Genomic DNA, 6,321 nt, shown 5'->3' with positions numbered 1-6,321 from the left:
CTCAGCCTGCAAGGTCCTCTAAAAGTTAAAATTAAACTTTGTATCTCTATTTGAATGATGGAAATCGAAACTCCATGCAATCGAACAATCTCGAAGATTGATATAGAGTTTGGCTAACTTCTCTACCTTGTAAGTCACCTTGACCGGAACAAAGTGACAAGCCTTAGTTAACGGGTCAACAATTACCCACACTGAATCAAACTTACACAATGTATTTGGAAGACTAACCACAGAGCCCATTAAATTCCTTCCCACATCCATTCAAGAATGGGCATTCTCTGAAGTGTCCATCCAGGCCTCTAGTGCTCATTCTTTACCTGCTAACAAATCATACATTGGGCAACAAAATCAAAAATATCACACTTCATTCTAGTTGACCAATAATTTTTATTCAGATCACGATACATCTCAGTTGAACCAAATGTATAAAAAACCTCGAAGTGTGAGCCTTTACAAGAATAGTCTAAGTCAAATCATCAACACGACACATACACTCCCTTTAACCCTCAAGACACCTTTTCCATAAATCATAGCCTCTTTGTCCTCTCCCTACAAGACCATACACTGAATCAGGCTCAGCTTCTCATCATCAAATTGCTTTCCTTTCACTTTGTCAAGAAAAGAAGATCTAACCTTGATGTAGGCAAAATATCCTCCTGTTTTAGTTACTTCCAGCCTTGATATCACTCAAACTACTCTTCAAAACCAGTTAAAAGAGTAACACTACAAGAAAAAGACTTATAAAGGACCAAAATATAGTGACGGGTTTAAAATATGGTCCTTAGTAGTATATTTTTAGGGATGAGATTATTTTATGGTCCCTATATCGCATTTTAATTCTATAAATAATATTTTTTTTAAAATAACTGGTCCCTATAATATTTCAGTAACTAAAGGCGTGCTTAGTCAAAAATTTCAGCAATTAAAGGTGTGCTTAGTCAAAAATATCAGCTGGCTTTGCTAAAAAATATTCTCTCTAAAAAAATTCCTAAAGACCTAAACCCTATTTGGAGATTACTCAAATTGCAATCTCTAGAGACGGAGATACAGGAGACGCGCGCTGGGTAATTGCTCAAGGATAATCAAATTCTGTAACTCAATGTATCTACCTCTTAATCTGGTAAACGTAATAGGTGCATTTCATCTTTTTTTTCTTTCTTCGATAAAAAATAAAACTTCTTCATTTATTTTCTTTCTTTCTGGTGCGATTGCATGTCTATATGTTATGTATGAGGCTATAAGTAGGGCTTGTCAAAAAACAAGGGGACATATTCAACAATTTATTGTGGATTTCAGGTATTGAGATTGCATTAAACAAGTATTCTAAATTTCTTGTGAATTGATTGAACTTGTTTGCTTATTAGGTTCCCAAAGTGAGCTCATTTACTCTAGATTTTTTTTATTTTCCTTTCCTCTAGATTTTTATTTTTTTTAAAACTATATAACCAACTTATTGGATTTGGTAATCTAATCTGTAATTTAAAAAAAAAAAAAATTTGACAGGGAAGAACATTGATGTGAATTGACTTTTTAAATGTATTTTCAATCACTTTTTGTATTATCTGACGAATATAAGATGATGTGAATGTATATTTTTAATCACATTTTTGACAGTAGCCTATTATATTCATATTTGTATTGATAAAGTTATTGTTAGTGCACATTCATAGGTGTTTGGTGTATAAGTTTCCTAATGAAGTGATCTCTTATATCAATATTTGACATCTTTTAAGTTCTTCATCAAACATTCATGCTAGAACCTTCAGAATTTAATTTTTGTCTCTTAACAAGACATGTTGAACTTCCGGCAGATTGTCCCTTCTTTAAAAGGAAGTGCAACATCTTTATTTTGTGTTCTGAAATAGGTCAACAAAGACTTTGATATCTGATTTTTTTGGTGGATTTTGTGCTTTTGTCTTGTCTTTCTGTCATCTTGTAATTTTTGTTAATCTAATTCACCATCATTCAATATTTTTCTTCTTTTTGCTTTCTGTTGGTTATATGTCATTAAGCTACAAATTGCAGAGTAAGTAATTTCTTTAGCCACATATATAACTGCCTGCATATAAATGTTTCAGGTAATGGAATTTCAAAGCTAGAACAAATATTTGTTTGCAGTGATTTACTTTAGTTAATTGTTGGATGTTTGACAATATCTATGCTACTGTAAATATGGTTAAAATTTAATTTTGTTGATTAAAGTTTATTGATGATGGGACTAGTGCTAATGGTCAATTATATTCTTTTCAATACACAACTCTTTCTTTGATAAAGTAATAGCATTAATGACCAATGAAAAGGAAGGATAGGAAGAAGAAAAAGAAGTTGTCTGCTGTCACTTTTTCACTTAATGAGAATTCCTCTAATCTTTTTGGTAATAGACGAATTGCTGCTTCCTTTTATCGTGTTCACTTTCTGATATTTTTTATGTTTACATTGTAGTTTGTTAGTTGATACTGTTACTTTTTTCAAGTAACTCTTGAGTAATTTGTTGATGAACTCATAGATAGTAGAAAATATTAGGTGGTCTAGCAAATCTACATTGCCTTATTTCCCTGACTTACTTGGAGATTGAAGATAAACTGCATATTTGAGGACTATTGATTTAAAAGTTATTGATAAATTTTATTGTTTGTGTTCACTTGATTCAGTAGTGAATGGTTTTTCCTAATGTGTTTGTACCTTTATGCTTGTAGAACAAAATAGCCTAGTTAGATTTACTATCTCCATGTCCTAACTTCGATATATTTTTATTTTTTGTTACTATTTGGTGACCTATCTGCTTTAGGAGCTGAATGTAAATGAAAATATTTATTAATGGGTTGTGAGAACGATAACATGTCTAACGATCAAGATGAGCATCGTAAAGTAGGCGGAAGAGAAGACAAAGCACAACTATCATGTAAAGCAGACCACAGGAGAATCTTAACAAATTGAAATGACAGTGAAAATCCAGCAATTCAAAAGAGACCTTGTGTTTTTCAGTCTTCACAAGGGAATGTGGCAGGTCATCTCTAGGTATTAGTCTATTTTTGTTCTTTATATTCAATATGTTTTCTTTATATCTTTATAGAAATAGGATTCCAGCAATAAAATGACTTTCACAACTACAAAGGAGAATATCTTATCTCGTCTACTTAAATTGTGGGATTATGAGAATCTCTTTAGTTGAATTGAAAGAATTTGTTGTTGAATGGAAGATGATTTTACATCAATAATTAAAGGAAACAAAGTTATTTAGTACTTACTTTTGTTCAAAATTATGAATTAATATTGTGAACATATATATGTTAAATTTAACCACTTGAATTTTAAATAAAATCTATTTTGAGTTGAATTCTTTTGGTAGAAGTCAGTTTTATAGAAGTTTTAATTTATGTTTCAGTTCATTATCCATACTCCTGTGATGATAGATTTCGCATTGGAACTATTGTGGAAGTGTTCTTTTAGATTGATAAGTGAAGAGACTTTCTTTGCCACAAGAAGTATGGCGTCATGTGAATTCACAACTCGAAACGCCTATTGTATTTACCATAGTTAGTTTCATAAGACTAGACGAATCCAAATATTGTCCTGATACATAGACAACTCATTAATTGGTTGTCTGTTATCTCCTTATTTTATTATTATTGTACTAAACCTATGTATTGTCTAAGTATTTTCCTCTAATCTAGTACATGGAAATAAGCTAATTCATTATTGTTTGTATTCTTGCAGCCACTTTTACATTGATGTTTAATTTTTTAAGTGTATGTACGTAGTTACACTTGATGAATTTGGACTTTTTTTCAGGTGAGTGGTTAAAACACTGTCAGACTTGAGCTGACATAAGAACCATTAAACCAATTTTCTAGTCATTCTTATAGTTTTTGAAGATAATGTTTTATGTCATTACAGATTTTGAAAACTCAATTTATCATTCAAGATGAAGATTTCAAAAACATCATACAACCTAACAAGGCGATTATCATTTGGCTCTTGTTGATGAATATATGAACAATAGTTGCCAATCAAATATGTTGTTTCGAGGAGCTAGACCACCGGATTAGAACCTAAGAGTAAATAATGCATTAGATGTGGGAAGGGGAATCCTTTACCTCCATGAAGAATGTGAAGCTCCAATTATCTACTGTGATATAAAGCCACAAAATATCTTACTCGGCGAGTTGTTGACAGCTAAAAATCTCAGATTTTGGGCTACAAACCCTCTAATGGTTGATCAAACAAGAACATTCAGTAGTGTAAGAGGGAGTAGAGGGTATTTAGCATCAGAATGTCAAACAAATGGCCCATCTCTATCAAGGTTGATGTCTTTAGCTATGGTATTGTATTGCTAGAAATCCTTTGCTGCAAAAGAAACATGGTAGTATGTGTGACTAAAATAGAAGAAATCCTAAATAACTTATAAGTTATATGTCATGGCCATGTAACTAATGAGATGTTAATTTATTTTTTTAATCAAGTCTTTTATCTTTAACTATTATCTATGATGTATATATTGTAGTATCTTATGATATTGGATAGAAATCTTTTGGTTGAGCTGAGTATATGATCAAACAATAATTTTGTTAGGTTTATGTACATTTTAGGGACCAGATATTTTCTTGTTCTTAAAGACATTTAAGGAGCATTTTTGTCGTCCTTAATTATTTTCGAACCAGTGCACTCTGGTCACTGATGGGCTAGAGGTACTAGGAAAACACAATACTAATCTTTTTTAATGACAAGAAAGATAGTCGCTAAAACAGTTTTAGGGACTAGATTTTTTCCCATCCCCCAAACCCATTTAACGACCAGATTTTAAAACTCGTCGTAGTTGACCAATTACGACTGAGCCTATTAGGACGGGTCGCGACCAACTTTTTCAGGTCGCAAATGCGCATTTGCAACCAAAATTGTACTTTTAGGGACTAGATTTCCCTTCCTTAGATGTTGTTTTTCTTGTAGTGTAAGGGAATCATTTTCAATAAAAATACCCAACGAAGAATCGGGGGCGAATGCCACAGAGAATGATACATGGCTAGGAATTATATCCGGAAATTTGGGATGTAAGTTCTCTTATTTACATCAATAAAACAAGTGGGTGGATCTCTCCACCAAATTTAATAAAAGGATTTTGATGTCACAAGCCTTCGATAGAAGATTATTGGGTACATGCCTTCGATAGAAGATTCATAGAATAATTGTGACTAGGCTAAATTTTAAGGGGGATAAGCTCTCCCTCGAGCAACTTACCCCGTTGCAAATGTGTTCCTCTCGGACACCCACTTGCCGCATGAACACCAGCCTACGCCTTAACCCACTCACTCTCTCGAGCTGAATGTGTCGACATGGGACTAGGGTTCACTCTCTCGAGCTGAACTTCATGTCGACCCACTCACACTGGCCATCAATCTAGTGGTCTTAGTTTTACGACCTCTCTCTTGAGCAAGCCGAAACACACATAAATAAACTTGTATTTGCAACTACAAATTCATTAAATGCATCCACAACCACTAAACGAAATCATATTTAAACTACGAATAGACTATCAGCAAGCAAGACCCAACAATTATCTTAACCCATATTCGCTAAATCACACCCCAAGAATTGGGGTGTTTGGCCACACATGTATAAGAGATAGAAATTTATACCAAATTCAGCTTGCATTCAACTGGGCATGAAGATTTAAGTCTTGCTACAGGCCAAAATTGAAGAATCCAAGAGACCCAAATCCAAATATTGAAGATGAAACCCTTTGGAACTTCAAGTCTTCAAAACCCTCTAAAACTTAGAGCAAAAATATCAAAAAGTACTATTCTATATGAAAATCATAATAATTGTTCGCCTCTTAAAACTATAACTTTAACTAGTATTTATAGTTTTCACAGATTTGTGCTGCAGCGGATCATTCGGCGTCATTAGTCGGAATCACCAATCAACTCGGCGATTGGCCTTTTAGTGTAGTTCATCGCCTTCATGCACTATCCTTCAGTATCATTGTGCTCTGGGTCATTGGACAACTTGGTACTGCTTCAAGAGAGAATCACACACTCACTAGGTAGGTCACAAAAGAGATATATGTCAAATTGGTTCACACTTTTCAAAGTTGCCTAAGATCATATCAAGAGAAAGTCTTACTTAGTCAACCGGACCAACAGGACAAATTCTAGGTGTTGTCATGCATGGTTCTAGGTAAGCTTATCACACAAGGCATCGACATTTAAGTCAAACAAGTCTCCACACTTTTGCTAGTGTGCAACGGTCATCACAAGTGAATCGATTTGATAAATGGCTAATCACAACGAGATGCAAAGGGTTCACATATTGTCTATGCAACTT

General features: G+C 33.5%; 1 long non-coding RNA gene across 1 annotated transcript; it reads left to right on the top strand.

The window, feature by feature from the left end:
- The first annotated feature begins 2,629 nt into the window (after positions 1 to 2,629).
- On the top strand, positions 2,630 to 4,025 carry LOC107058345 (uncharacterized). The gene is made up of 3 exons (XR_001471950.1): positions 2,630 to 3,018; positions 3,718 to 3,792; positions 3,898 to 4,025. It is a non-coding gene; the product is annotated as an uncharacterized lncRNA (long non-coding RNA).
- Positions 4,026 to 6,321: the final 2,296 nt, after the last annotated feature.

The sequence above is a fragment of the Solanum tuberosum genome, unplaced genomic scaffold (assembly GCF_000226075.1).
Source record: "Solanum tuberosum cultivar DM 1-3 516 R44 unplaced genomic scaffold, SolTub_3.0 scf00002, whole genome shotgun sequence".
Taxonomy (NCBI): Eukaryota; Viridiplantae; Streptophyta; class Magnoliopsida; order Solanales; family Solanaceae; genus Solanum; species Solanum tuberosum.
Note: the sequence above shows the minus strand (reverse complement) of the source record. Positions and strands in the feature narration are given on the sequence as shown.